Genomic DNA, 15,888 nt, shown 5'->3' with positions numbered 1-15,888 from the left:
GCATTTCTGCAGCAGTTGTCTGACTGTGCTCTCAGTGAACATTATCTGAAACTTTCCATTCAGCTCAAGGTAGCCTCATGATCTAAAAAGCGATAGGTAACACCAGAGCTTTTCTATTACCCATTCCAGCTCTCTGAAGGCTTTTTTCCCCAAGGAGATGAATTTTATCTAGAGGCTCCTCTCAGAGAGCAGAATTTCCTGCAATTTTCTATACTGCTTGCTCTCAACCCTGATTCAGCTGTGACTAGACTGACAACCGAAAGTTTATGCATACCGTTTTTTAAAGCTGCACTAAAGCCAGAGGGAGGTAGGCTGACACGAGCTGACGTTAAAAATCATAAAGTATTGCACTGTTATTCAGATACTTTTCTATGGCAGATAATACAGTGGGATCTGTGGGAGATGTCTCAAGAGAGATGTTAACCCTAGTCAGTGCAACAAAATGAACCCTCCAAGTGGTCTGAAATTGGAAACATTTTACAGTTGCAGATAGCGTTGTAGAAACATTTACTTACCTGCTAAAGAGAGAAGAAAGCAGGACTAAATAGCAGATGGGGAAGACTCTGCAACAGGTTTCCAAGAGTCACATGAAAATTGTAACAGGTGATACAATTTGGTTGAAAAATTCAGCCACTTGCAAAAAAGGCAGCTCTGCAAAAGAAGATGGAAGAAGAGTATTGCATGTACTAGTAATCCAGGAATTGTTTCTCAAGAGTGCACTAATAAGCTCATACCAAGCACACAGAGAACTGAAAACAAGTGAACTAATTAGTGCTGTTTCATCTCATCAGCGATACAAATGAACATTTCTTCTTGCACTTTTTTGTGCAAACTGTTTTGTTTTCCTCATAGAGCACTGACTCACTGACATCAGTGCTAAGAGCTACACTTACACTAGCAAGGCTGACAGTTTCCATGAGCACACATACTGCAAGCGGTTGTGCATTCCAGAAACCAGGGGGTGAGAGAGAAAAGGTCTGAAATATGCTGCATGATCTATGGTGGTCACCTCTGAAGAGGAGCTGTCCAATGAGGCCCAAAAGATCTTCAAGGCATCATTTAGAAACACAGGAAATTCTTGCGTTAGGACTTCAAATAGTGGTACTGATATCACTGCCTGGCTCGAGCTGGTCTTGAAGTGCCTCTCTGAGATGACTATGAACACAACAAACAATCCCAAACTGGATACCTTGGTGTAGTACAGAATTTATTATTATGCAACTCCTAACCTCAACATAAAAATTGCCATAATTTAAAGATTTTTTTTTTAATCACTGGTCAATAGATAACAAACCCTATATTTATAATACATACATACACACACACAGACGCATTCACATACACGCATGCACCAACATCTGCACCAGCTCAACACATCCCTAAATCTAACTAAGCATAATTACATGCCTTTTTTGACTAAGCATATCCTGAATACAAAATACTCTTGCTTTTGAGGCATTTCATACCCACTTTGCAAGGGTGTAAATAAATTCATGTGTTTTAAAAAATATAGTTGAAGATTTATCTTTCATGAGTTTGAGGGAACTAAATAGTTACCTCATGCCCCCACCCTTTTCGTCTGCTCTTAAGAGGTGAGCTTTGTTCTGCTACTGCTTATTTTAGTCAAAATCAGAGACGTTAGTTGAAATAACAGAATTGTGCTAAGTCAGTACAATTTGACTCAAATGACTCAAGCAGCACAGACGTAAGCAGCTCAGCAGACATCTCGGAGAAGGGGAGAAGTTATCTCCAGTACGGAGACTACGGCACCACAGAGTGATATTCTGAGTACCTGGGGGCAAGGCAGGGACAGCGACCTTTTCAGCTGCAAAGATGCAGATGAAAGACGACACGTACACATTTCAAGTGAGGTAGGTATTGCAAATGCTTAAGCAAAATACAGACACAGTGTACTGGATATGAACATACTATTCTAGCAGAACTTCTGTGGACACAGTGGACTTTGTACTACTATATGAAAAACTGCTCTAGGCAAAGCAAGGTGTATTAAAAAGCAAAGTTTTTATGATACGACTGAGTTTATATTAGGAGCTTCTGCCAAAACTGCTAGAATGGTCAGGACACCTACTTCTTTCAAAAGCTATGACCAACTCAGCTCTGCTGGAAGTGGGTACTATCAAAGTATAGAGCAAAGTCTAAAATAATAGGTTTCGTCATGAATTTTTTTTGTGTGTCCTGTCCCTCCGCCCCTGCTCCCCCTCCAAAACTTAAAAGAGGAACAAAAAGGACACTTAATCATCTCTCTAACTGCATGTATGAGAAACCCTACTGCTTTCAGACAGAAACGGTTATGGCTATGAAAATACCTATTTGCTTGGAGATCCTGCTTTGACATTTCAGTGCTGGCAGTTAAAAAAAAAATTTCCATTTTGTCTATAGCCTGTGATAATTTGATCAACTGAGATAATAAACCAACAACATAAAACATCACAGTGCTATTTTTTCAGGATTTTAGGGGGGTTACTTCAGAACAAAACTCCAAATTCTTTTTTTTTTTTTAATTTAAATCAATCTAACTTTGATGGTCAAAGCTCAGCTATTCCTTTGATGCATGCATGCAGTATATATATATATTTTTAAACCTGTGAATTAAATTTATCTTGCTTTCATCTTATATCCTCTACATCGCAAACTATTTATAGGTTATGGGGAAAGGAAAAAGAACAAAAGTGTTTTGTTGTACAAAAGCTTTAGGAGCTTGTAATTAAACATATTCCCCGCAGTGGCAGAACAGTCTGTATGGTACTTTTGCAGGAAAAGCCTATCAAGAATATATATAGCCTTTTGTTATCAAGCACTGATACCGCCATCTCTTGTAATCGAGTACCGATAGCATGCTTTAACCAAGTGCTTCACAGAGGTGATATTTCAGGACTGTTTTACAGTTTTCTCAGGCACAACACTAGTTACCTATCCCTCTACCTTACTGCAGGGAAAGCAGCAATACAAATCTCCGAGGGGAACCACTGCACTTCACAGATCACTGTGAATAACTCAAAATACTTTTGCAGACATAACCATCACTTTGTAGCTTTAAGACCTGACACCTCCTGACCAACACAGAAAAGAAACATGACTCCAGAGGCTTTGGACCCCAAAGCTGCCATGAATCCAAGTTAAGTTCAAACTGCTCTGAGCCACAGGGCAGCGTCATTTTTCAGACACATTCAGTACGTGAGGCAAAGGAAAAAGAAAAAGGTACACAATGGCTGGTGTACTAATTCTGCTTTAAAGAACAGTTATTTGGAACTTGCTCAAATTCAAAATGCCTGTCCTGACAGAGAAGTTAGAGTAGTCCAAATACTAGTGAGTACTGAAAAACGTCGTATAAGACAGAATCAGGCACCACAGGTTCTTTATAAATAATGCATTAAAATGAAGGCCTTCCTTTTCCAAGTGACTGTACTTTAACTTATTTGTGAGTGTGGGTGAAGTTCATTTTCTCACACGGTATGAACTCTTCAGTCGAGGCAGTGTCAGGCCCTACTCAGGAATGACAGCTGGAGCTGCTGTAAATCAACATTTCACTCGAGCTGACAGAGTTGCCCACTTACACCTTCTGCTTAGCTAGCTAGGGCCAGAGAAATCAGCCACATAGACTCTAATTTCTGGTATCATCAGGTATGTCTTTCAATTCAGCCGCGAGCGACCAGCAAATAGGCTCCTCCATTTCAGTGACTGCAGTCTACAAAGTGCAAGCCAAGAATCAACACGCTAAACAGACGTGCAGACTGTAATTAAACTAGTCAGCCTGGCAGTCTGACGTGACCGAGCTCTGTTATGTGGAAAGCTGCAGCAGCGAAGTTACAGACCTTCTTCTGTTGGAGGATTTTCATTTGGGGCTGCAATGACCAGGAAGAGCAGGGAGGTGACAGCGGCTGGAAATTGCTGAGGCTTGGTCACTACTCGCCGAGTTTTGCAAGCTCCGCTAAGTCAACTAAAAATACGTGGGAAGGATGAAGGGAAAGGGCATGGTTATAAATCGTGCCATCTATCCTCTCTGTTTTATTCCTCGAGTTACACACATGTAGATGTTGCTCTGTGGTGGCTAAGCCTCATTTCAGTCTGTGAAGTTAGCAGCCTTTGCACTTCTGCCCTTCTCCCTCCTGGACTGTGTAATAAGCCAGTGTACAACTGGCTCCAATGACCAAAACCATGCGATTCAGCATACGCTATAGCTGGCTTCCCTGGCACCTTGGGTCACTCTTTTTTCCAGATCTATGAAGGACTTGCAGCTCTAAAATATTTTTTTTTTTTTTGCTAGAGGTAGAAGATGCCAGTATTTCCTCTGGGTTGCATTTCCCTGATCTTTTGCCTTTGTAAAAAAAAAGTTTCACTTCAACTGAATTAAAACTCATATTATAAATTCAAATTATAACTGGAGGATGAATTCTGATGAATTCTCACTACAGAAATTGAACTCCTGTTGACTTTCCCTGGGGCAACACTGTACCTCAACCAAACAGTATGACTGTTTTTAATGCTGACTTCTCTTAGCTGAAATTTTTTGCTGACAATCTGTTTCCCTTCTATGTATCTCTGAGGTTTTTTTTCTGCTGCAATAGTGGCACTTAATCTGCCTTTATATCTCTGAAGATATAACTTATGAAGATGGAAATCTAAAGGGAATAATTTCTCCTCAAAACTCTTTGTTTTTTACTTTTAAAAGAAGTCATATAAAAAACTAGAAAGCTCTGCATTAAAATGTGTCAGATTTTACTCCACAGGGACAACAAAAAAGTTAGAATATATAAAATAATTAAGAAAGAACCTTTAAAGTGCTAATAACAGGATTAACCTAGTCTAAAAACACCAAAATGTCTTCCCTGTTATCTTAGGTTATGACTTGCTCCACACTTAAAACTCCAGTAATTCCAATTCATATTTTAAACCTCTCTTTCTTCATTTCCCATAGTCTCAGTCTTAAGTATAAAGACTAACTGATAATATGGACAAGGCAAGCACAGATTACTGAGAGTATGTTGCATGGAGGGGCGTAGACTTGTGAATTTGATTTTGCAGTACTTTAAGCCAAGGCGGAAACACTCCTTGGGAATGGCGGTCCATTTTTGTAAGCACTCACTCACCTTGTGACACCTCGCCAGGGCCTTCCCACAGTCCCCAGTCTATCACCAAACAGGACCAATTAGTCTGGAAAAGAATCTGCTTCCACTGGAAACCAGTTATGTAATAATTCCTGTTATTTGTTACTGAATAATGCAAATGTTTAATTCACAAGTGAAAATATTTCACAATCAAAGCCTGCAAATGCAACTGCATCCTTACCGGTGTTTTTGCACTGCAAGCCGGCTGTGAATTTAATCATGGAGGCAAAACAGTAACATGTTTTTCAAGGGATGACTATCACATGAGAAAGCAGACAAAAAAAACCCAATCCGGACAGCAATGCTCCTGAAGTTCAAAAATGTTTTTGTATGCTGATATTTCTAAAAGCTTTCTGCACTGCCCTGGCTCTGCTTTTAGTGAAAATTACAGAAAAACATTCAACAATTTCAGCAGGAAAAGACTGGAAAGTCCTATTCATAATGTGCATCATTTTTAGCCGAATTCATATTTAATATATCAGCACCTAGGTTTTACAGGCATCCCATGTACAGAATTCACATTAGAGTCAACATTCCCACAGTGATTTTAATAAAACATTAGGGCTTCAAATAACCCGTGGAGAAGAGTTTCTGGATGGGTGAATGCAGTGTAAGTAAACATTAGAAGCTCCCTTTGAACTTTCCGTGAGTGACTTCAGGAAGAAACAAAAAGGCCTTTTCTCCGCTTCTATTAAAGCAACTAAATCTCATGAATTTTTGCCACAGCATTGGAACAGTTTTACTGGGAGCTGAGGGTAAATAAGAGAATATTTTGGAAGAATTTCACTTGAGCACCCGCTGGGTCTTCTTTGCTGGCTCAGTCACTTTAGCAGGCTGACTGACAGGGACTGTCAACTGATTTACCCCGTATTTGAAAACCGAGCAAATTCATGCAGGTTTTTGCACAGCAGCCTTTTCTTCAAAAAGAAAGAGGCATCTGCCTTCAGCTGTCTTTCCATTTTAATAAAATGCAAACCTTCCTTACTCACCTCCTTTCTCATTCCCAGAAATTGCTGTGCCGTGGAAAAATATAAGGGAACATATCGATTTGTCTTCCTATTTATAATCGGTTCCTGCACGGCACAGAAGTGCTGGCCTCCCCATAGCCCCTCTCCAAGCCCAGTGCTCAGCTGCTGCCTGCAGAGGTGCCAGGCCACACTTCAAGCAGCTGCTTCTGTGAAAAACATTTGCAGTGAACAACAGTAGCTTCCTATTAAGAGCAACAGCAACTCTTTATGGAGAGATTAAAAGCCTGATGGATCACGGACAACTGCGAGGCTCGTAACCAGCTTGGAGAACCAAATCACACCTTCTCAGCCAGTCCACTGCCCTGCAGGGCTGGCAGCAACAAGCTTTGGAAGAGGCAAAAGGAGAGGGAAAGGCATCTCTTAGCAGAATGGAGCCAAAACCGATTTCCAATGCAGCAAGAATATTAAGTCTGCACGGAAAAAAGTAACGAACGGGTCACGACCCCACAAACCCTGTGTACATAACTCTATTCCTACCTTTTCACAAATCTGTAGATTTTGCTGAACATGCTCTAAGGCCCATCAACATCAATGTGAACTTCTCCACTTAAATCAACAAGCTCAGCACCTTTCAGGTATACGCCAGAGCAAAAAGCTGCCCCATTTTTTCTGTTCTTAGACGAGACCTGGGGTTACTGATGGCAGCAGCAGGGAGTACTAAGCCTCATGATGCCAGCATCAGCACCCCGATTACGGATGTATGCAGGATCCTTAGCTGACTTTTAAAAGCAAAGAGATGCTCACAAGTCCCTGAGCACAGGGGGAACATTTTGATGGGGGGAAAGACTGGGCAAAAGGGATGTGAAAAATCATAATACTAAGACTGTTTCCAACATCACTGTGACTGCAGGAAAAAGGACTCCTATCTTGCATGCGTAGCACCCCACAATCACGTACCCTGAAAGCTGAGGTAACTGCCGCTTGCTTTTAATGATGTAAGGAAAAGGAAAAGAAAAAACAAAAACAAAATCCAAAAACAAATAAGCAATTCACCCTAAGCTCATTACGGAGGGTTTGCAAAAAAAAAAAGGTCAGATCCGGGAAGGCTTCCTCCACAAGACTGGAAAGAGAGTTTTAAGAAATGATGCTGCTGCTGCCCATGCCACCCCCTTCTGCCAGAAGCTGCTCTACCACAGCAAAGTTCGCAGAGAGGATGTGTGATATGCTTAATCTATTTCTGTGCAAAAGCCAGTGGTTTCAGGCATGCTGACAAAGGAACGTGAGGTTTCGGTGAAGCTGCCAGAGGTAATACTGATTCACATTCAGGTCTACCAACGCGGCAGATTTTGGTGGAAGAAGGTAGCAAACAGCTGGAGGCAGTGACTGCTTAAATTTCTCCAGCCGTTTCTACCGTACTAACAGACTCAACTTCTAACCACGCATGAGACAGCAGCTGCTGTCAAACGCTTCACGAGAAAACCTAGTAACACGGCCTGCCTCTGTGGCAGTTGTCAAATCACAATGCTGCTACCTGAACCCCTGAAAAAAACAGAGAACATAAGGGGAAAAAGATACAAGAGAAGTTTTGCCTACAGCTGCAGTGAGGATGACATCCCAGGATAGCAGAGTGTACAACGCTGGTGGGAGAACACTAGCTGGATTTCTAATCCCTCAGTTAGCCAAAGCTAAGGGAGACACGAATCGTGGGTTTGGCGTTATCAGACAAAAGTTGGCAGATTTTTGGCTCCATAAATCTGTCATCACTGAAATCAGCCATTGACTAGAAATGCCATGCAGCGCTGTCAGGATTGTGTGTGCTGGCTGCAGTATGTAGGGAAGGGGTTTTATGGGAAATAAAAAGAAACTACAACTTCAAAAAGTTGGACAGAAATAGTAGCAACTGTTGCACTATCACAAAAAACATCTAAGATTCAACTCAGCCATTGCTCTGAGCTCCTGCCATCAATAGCTGAAAGTCCTACAGAGCAAATACTAGAGAGCTATAACATCACCCCATCATCACCTCTCTGAACAGCTGAGAGAGCCACACATTGACTCTAAGAAACAGTAAAATTTGCAGTGACAATTAAAGTGCAGAGCCATTTCAGGGGGTTATCAACCGCCTCAATGGCCCTTCAGGCTTAGAAAGGGACCCTTGCCAGTGACTAACTTCTGGAAAGTCTCTATGAACATTAGTGATATCACGAGAGGAAAAGTAACATTAGTTTTGGTGCTGGATTTTTAGACCTGGATCCACAGGGTATTTTCTGTTGACAGGAACAGATACTGGATCAGGACCTAGTTTGTTATGAAAAATGACTCCCCCCACCCCAGAGTCCATGGGTCCAGGAGAGCAAAGGGAGACTACCTACAGCTTGAGCTAGGGGTAACCTCTCAGAGTCTTCTTAAGGGCCCAACTCTGAGATTTCAAGAAACATAAAGCCATTTGGAAAAGCACAAATACATTCCCAGTATTTTTGTTTAGTTTCTAGAGTTTCTAACCTTGAAGTTCCTATTTGCCTATTCTCCATGTCTCCACGTCTCCACAGCAATAGATAGTAAATACATATTCTTTGCATATAAAAAGTTTCTGTCCCATGCCACAGGGGCTTGGGACTGTCAGAAACTGCAGCACCACGTAGCAGATGGAGACCCTGATCTAATAAAGTTTAAGCACATGCTTAACTAATTTTAAGCACACAGGCAGTCCCACTGTAGCTGAACTAATCATTACCCTTTGCTTCTGGACAACCTTTTAATGTTTCACAACTGCTCACTGTGTATTCCCAGAGACAGGATTTGATCCAGAAAGGGTATGTGCACTGAAATTTTATTTGGCTCCCAAATTCCAGAAAAATCTTGGGGATGGAGGGAAGGAAAGAGCAAAGGGACAGGATATTTAAGGTTTTAGAGTAGTTGGAGGCTCTGCCTCAAGTTATGCTTTATTCTGGCAGAGCTGTTTACCAGTATTCATCTCCAGTGGTAGATGTGATTCATTGGGCTATCTCGACCAGACAGAGAGACAGCGACCTGTTCATGGCCAAACAGCTGCGTGATTCAACAGGACAGATGGGGAGGATAGAGCTAGCTTTTTCTTCTTCCATATTTCTCTCCCATCGTTTTCTTTTTTTTTTTTTCCTTTTTCTTTTGGGGGAGGAGGGAGAGCTCCTTGGACCGCAACATACTCAAAGAGCAAATTAAATTTGCCTTAAATTACTTCCTGATTCTCCGTATTAGCAATCTGTCTTCAACCAGACAGATGGCAACCACTGCTGCACAGCTGTTCAGGCAGGGGCAGACCTGACAGGCGAATGGCAGGCAGGTGCGGCAGTGTTTTGGCTCCCCAGACACAAAAAAATTAAATAAGGAAGAAAATCCAGCATATCAGCCAGGGAGAGGAGGATCTGGAAGCTGTTCCTGCAGGGCAGCAGGTGGTTTATCAGAGACAGATCTAATACATGCTTCTCCATTAAGAGGCAGACTATATCAGCCTACGCTGGGCATTCACCAGATGCCCAAAGGAGGCTGAGCCTCCTTGTTAGCACTGGCCCATGGGTACCAGCTCCGATATTGTTTGGTACCAGGAGATACAGAGCCCTCTCTAGCCTGGTCAGTGGGTAATCTGCCCCAGACCTCTGCTGCTCCTCCTTATCAGTGTCCATATGTGGTGCTGGGAGTAAAAGGAAATCCCTCGCTCTGTCCCAGCCGTGTGGACTGGACTAGGCAGGAGGAAGGAGGGACAGTCCGAGCTGCGGGAAGCCAACGCCCAGCAGGTAACAGGAGCTCTCATGCTCCTCCCCACGCTCTGCAGCTAAACAAAACTTCTTTCCTGTGAGGGTGACAGAGCACTGGCACAGGTTGCCCAGAGAGGTTGTGGACTCTCCTTCCTCGGAGATATTTAAAACCCGCCTGGACGCAATCCTGGGCAATATGCTCTAGAGGACCTGCTGGAGCAGGGAGGTTGGACTAGATGATCTCCAGAGGTCCCCTCCAACCTCAACCGTTCTGTGATTCCGTGAAAACGCTTCAGTTTACACGGCTGCAAGGCAAACACCTTAAAAGCATGAACTTTCCTTTTAACGAGCAGAATGGGAAGGTGCATATGCAACACCCTGGGAAACGAGCACTGAAAGTTTGTCCCAAGTAGTAATAACTTGCTGGCTTTCCTATGAGCCTTGTCCTCCGCCAAGAAAATTTCAAAGTTGCGTACCTCCAATGCAGACGAAGGGTAAACCCTTCAATCTGGCCAAGGAGTCTTCAGTAAGTTCAAACCCATTACTTCTCCTGGAGAAGGAGAGTACACTGCGTAACCAACATTCACATGCACCCACTGACAGTCAGGGGACAGATGCAAAGCAAATAAGGCCAGATTTCTCACATGATAATAACAAGCAATTCTCAGATCTCTTATTTGCTGTTAATTTGGAATGTGAGTATATATACATAAGGGTATATATGTATATACACACACACTCACATTCCAAATATATGTGTATACATACACGCACACATATATAATATACACATTTACATGTATTTTAAGGGTCTATTCTTATGTATTGACGCAAACCCTAATACAATGTAGTTCATAAAACTCAGAAGTTGTTTATGCACTATCACAACCAAATACCTACAAAGCCAGCAGCATCCCCCCTACTAGTTCCTCTTCAGTCATCGCGTAGTCAGAAGACAAGGTCTGTTTGCCAATCATCAGGGCAGCGTTTCGTTCCAACCAACTGTAGCAATAGAATCACTGTCAGTTCCAAAATCTAAGGACCAGAAAAAGAATGTAAAAGCCTCAGCGCAGTCTTGTGTGCTACACTGGTGTCAGCTGGACTGAAAAGAAAAATCTTTATCAAAAAGAAAGGATGGGGGAAAAGAAAAAAGATTCACCAGAAAAAGAAACAAAACAAAAGCTTAGCAAATGCTTTCCCCCGTCTCCTCCACTCAAAAAAAGCAATGAGTTACCCTGGACTATCCAAGTGGTTCCCAACACAGCCAACGTTTACACCCACTTTGAAGACTACAATGTTTTAAAGCAAGAGCATTTTCAGACCTGATGGAAAGGTTGTGTTGAGTCTTTCTCTTTCCAGTTTTCATTTTCCAGGCTGCCCTGACAGACTACACCCTCAGTTGTCATGTCTTGGCCACGACAGTCACTCCTACCAAAACTGCCATAGCTTTTGAGATTTTTACATATGAATGAAGTAAATCAGCAAAGGAAGAGTTACCACCTGCACCTCGACTGCAAGATCAGAGGAAGGTGACTACCTGCCCTGAGCTCTAGGAGCTATGGGAGTTGGAAAAATTCAAGTGAAGGTGCACAGGAGATTAAAGCACAGGGTTCTCCTAGAGAGCACATACTGAAATACGCCAACAAAAACACTCATAAAAGAAACCGTCAACTGTTAGCTTCTCATCAGAGAGATGAGAGGAAAAGAGCTACTAGAAAAAACAAAACAGGAACTTTTAAAGAAGAGCAACATTTTGCCAAAGCATTAATCAGGCTCATGGGAACACTCCAATTTTGCCTCAACAAGATTGCTGCACCAGTGTTAAACTGATTTATTTAAACCAGTCTAAGCTTCTGTTTAAATGCTGTCACACTAGAAACATATCCTCTTATGGATGCAAGCGAAGTGGTTAAAGCAGTGATCAGCTCCGGCTATCCTTTCTACCTGGCAGGCAGAGCTCATTATCAGAGAAAAGCATCTACAAGAGCACTAAGACAGCCATCTTCATTTCAGCAGCTGCCATTTGCAATGTAACCTTTGCTTTGCCTAATTTGCATCATCTGGCAAAAGCCTCAATACAGTTTTCAGCTGGTGCCAGGAGAATGCAAACTTAACTTTAATGTAACACTATTTACACCTTTCCACAACCCTTTTATAAGCAGGTAACAATCCTATGCAACTAACAGGAGTCATTTAAATCCTGAACCAAACTGCTTCTTCAACAAAAGGTAACATAGTTGGAGATTCATGCTTGTTAAGTTACCTTCAGCCATCCATGAAAACAAAGGAAATGCTGGAGATCCAGTACCACAAGTGATTGAATGGCAGCATGATTCAGGTTTCAGATCCAACAGCACAGCACTACCATAAGATCTTAACGTACATGACACTAAACTTGGGGAAACGTTGCAAAACCTCTGCATTACAATCGGAAAAGTTAGGCGATAATGAAAGAGAAGCAAAAGTGTGGATATCCAGGCATGCTGTGGAGCTTGTCAAAACTGTGGGATAATATTTGCTGGTACATGCTTTAACGCCAGATTTACCTGCAGCCTAGTCTCTCACTCTCTTCTGCACTGTACGGTGACATATCATCTATACAGCGCTTATAAGGAAGGAAGAGAGAGAGATTTTTGCCAGGGCCACAGTATTTACACCAGAGAATCAATTATTCCACTCATGTATTAACAACAAAGAGGAAAAAAAAAAAAGAAAATAAATGGAAAAAAGTGAATCAGAAGAAGAGGTCTTGAACAATAGCCAACTTGGGCAACGCTCACCTTCGCTGAGTAAAAAACAGAGCATGCACAAAGGAGAGGAGCCACAAGCTCACATGCAAGGCAGGACAGGTGAGCACGAATGTATCTTCAAGTAGGATCGTTAACCTTTACAAATGTTATCGTTCAATCTCTGCTGAATTAGCAGCATGAGCACTGCTGTACTTTCACAGCCCTTCAGAGAACAATGCTGGAAAGCTGCCACAGGTTAACGTGCAAAGAGAATGAAGGGCAAAAAACCCAAGGAACTCAACCCCCCCAAACCTAAAAACTGTTCAAGAGACTGCACCAGCCTCAGGACCATTTCTTAGACTTTATTCAGGCAAAACTCACTCTGAGGTCAAGGGCAATTCCACCTCAATAAAAATCAACTGTGAGTTTAACAAGTACATCTTCCTCCAATTTTTAAGAAAGAGGGTTCTAACCATCTATGAAATATCCTAAATTAGGTGCGTTTACAGATTTGGAATGATTATTCACTGTTGGCATTGTTCTCAAACTGTGGAGCCTCAGTCACGGACCAAAATTTCACTGAGGTAGGTGTTGGAGGAAGGCAGCACAAACAAGATGATTAAAAATAGGCAGGAATAGCAGCATATGTTCTCTCTGTATACGTTCTAGGCACAATCATCCATGGGTAACTAAAGAGCAGCAAAAGAGTTCCCACATCATCTCATAGCAGCAAGCCAGACAACCCAAAAACAAAAAGGAAAATTCCTCACTGTTTCCCTGCATTTTCAAATGATGTGGGAGAAAAAGGCTTTTACAAGATGCCACAAAAGACCAGTGGATTCCATTTGTTTCACACTGAGTCGGCCTCCAGCTCTGAATACTGAGGACCTCACAAAGACAACTATAACACAGCGGCCCTTAAGGAAAGATGGTCTGGGCGGTTGCCGTTCCATTCTCCACATAGGATAAATGCAACATTTTTACTCTTCAGCCCTCTACTTGAAGGTAACTTGAAAGTGAATTCCCTGCCTTGAAATTAATTCTGAAGCCTCTGAAGAAGCTGAAAACCTTCTATTAATATTATATTACTGCTGTAAAATCCTGGGTTTTTTCTTTCCAATTGTTTACCATAAGCATACATACACACACACACACACACACATATATATAAAAGGTGAATAGACCAGGAATATCTTGGTTTTGCTGTTCTATTCGTGGGATGATGTTTGGTAGGTCTCATCTATTAATTAAAAGACAGAGTAAGAAAGACATTCTCTAAAACATAGTTTCTGACCTTATAAAGGTGCTCAAGAAAGTGAAAAGATACACAAAAGAGCTCTCAAAATACAAAAATTAAAGACAAGAGAATGCTCCCCAAAACATCCCCCCAAAACACATTTTTTTCCAATGATCAATGGAGCAATCTGCTGGTTGGGCTTCAAGAGCTGAAATATTTTGCTGCCTTTCTGCGGAGATCAACAAGGGAGCAGGATTTAGCCAGAAGCCTACAGGCTTCACTAAAGAAAGAAATTCAGGAGTCCTTCTTGCCTTACATAGTTTACTGTGGTCATGGAGACTTACACGCTGAACTGGATCTGAATTTTTATTATACATTAAAAAAAAAAAAATGAAACAGAAAGAATGAAGGGCTTGAACATGGTAATTTTCCTGTCTTGAAAACTTAGGCCGATATCGATAATACGCATTTGTTCCCCTTTTCCCCTAAATTTGACTTCCTCCTTGAGAAAAAAATCTAATAAAAATTAGGAGACCAGAGGGTCGAGGAGAACACTGGTAAAATGTGAGATTAACACAAACGCATTTGTGTTCACAGAAAACACACAATTAAATGTGACGATAGCACTGCCGAGGCTCCATAGCAAATCAGACACTGCAGCAGGCAGCCAGCAAGCACACTGGAGAGGTGGGTTTTGAATTCAGCAAAAAACTCTGCTTGTTTCTATCTGAATACGAGATCTCCTCTGCGGAGCGAGGCAGAGTGTTCTCCAGGATGAGTATCCCTAGGAAGATGCAGGCTCGTCCCCCAGGAAGGCGTTAGCCAGGCTGGTTCTAAAACAAAACAGCTGGAATATAACCCTAAGGGCTGAATACAAAGGGTTGTGTTGGCTGAACCCAAATTTACTAGTATCAACACCAGATTTCCGCTCTCCGGGAAGCGTGGAGGGTTGACTCTGATGGGTTTTTCAACTGCTTTAGCTTCAGGGTGACTTTTGAGAGGCTCAGCTTTTCCTGGGAGGGGAGGGAAAACCTGGAAGGTAGTTCAGCCTGTCCTCGTTCCCACTCGCGCTGTCCCGCGTTCCTGCGGCCAGGAACGAGGTCGCAGCAGCATGAAAGGATGCTGTACGAGCATGCATCTTCCCCTTCCCTGACAGCTGCACCTGCATTTCACCGAGACAGACTGAGGTAAGGAGTGCAGCAGCGCTGGCCAATCTGTGTCCTCTGGGAAGTTATCCCATTCATAAATGCCGCAGTAAATATTTCCCTTATCTTTCACCAAGGTTGCAATATTTACTCTTCCACTTAGCGGAAAATAAAAGCCACAAAGATGACCTAGTATCCTAATTCACATGGTCTTATCTTTTACGCTGATGCACAGTTCCATTCAGTAAAATCAGCAACAGATAAATATATCCCCAGAGAGTAATAGGCTTACTGTAGTCACCTACAACTATTACACAGGAGAAACTGCAGAGTAATTGGAAGGGGTGGGGAAGAGGGAGAGAGGGAAAACAGGGCAGCACGCAAGACTGAGCTATCAGTACTGCTGGCAACTACAGCACAAGACAATAACATTCATACAGCAGGAAAAAAAAACAAAAAAATAAGGAAAGGGCATATGGTGCTGCTTATGGACAGGATTCATACCGGAAAACATGGTGCAAAACGGATCGCTACCTTTCACTAATCTAAATGCATAGGCATTATGGGACTTCACAGCGCTTGTTCAGATATAACAGAGGAGGCTCAGACTCACCCCACCTCGCTCACTAGTGGCCTCAAGGACCTCCTGAATTGTTCGCAGTATAGCGCCGAGCTAGCCGTGCCCAGAGACTGCCTGCTGCTGCCCAAAACACCATCACGCATCTGAATTTCCCTTAGCAAGCAATAGTAATAAATGAAGGACTAAACTGACTGCTACTTGGAGAAGGACCTGCAGGACACACCAGGCTTTTCACTTTCTTTCCAAAGCAGGAAAACAGGGGCCTTGCTGCAGAGTCAGCTAAACGCCATCCTGCTTCTAAGACACAAGCAAAGTAACTCTTGTTTAAGTAAGCTCAAAAAGTCCACCCTGACTTTGGGCAACGTGACC

General features: G+C 42.4%; 1 protein-coding gene across 7 annotated transcripts in view; it reads right to left on the bottom strand.

The window, feature by feature from the left end:
* Positions 1-15,888, bottom strand: part of PRR5 (proline rich 5) — a 94,935-nt gene that overhangs the window by 69,733 nt on the left and 9,314 nt on the right. For 5 of the 7 annotated variants that reach the window (XM_068951536.1, XM_068951566.1, XM_068951527.1 and 2 more), the window contains one exon: positions 516-651. The gene's annotated coding sequence lies outside the window, so the exon portion shown is untranslated. Of the gene's footprint in view, positions 1-515; positions 652-1,009; positions 1,151-15,888 lie in introns of those variants that run through there. The other 2 variants (XM_068951582.1, XM_068951547.1) reach the window with 2 other exon arrangements.

The sequence above is a fragment of the Struthio camelus genome, chromosome 1, assembly GCF_040807025.1.
Source record: "Struthio camelus isolate bStrCam1 chromosome 1, bStrCam1.hap1, whole genome shotgun sequence".
Lineage (NCBI taxonomy): Eukaryota > Metazoa > Chordata > Aves > Struthioniformes > Struthionidae > Struthio > Struthio camelus.
Note: the sequence above shows the minus strand (reverse complement) of the source record. Positions and strands in the feature narration are given on the sequence as shown.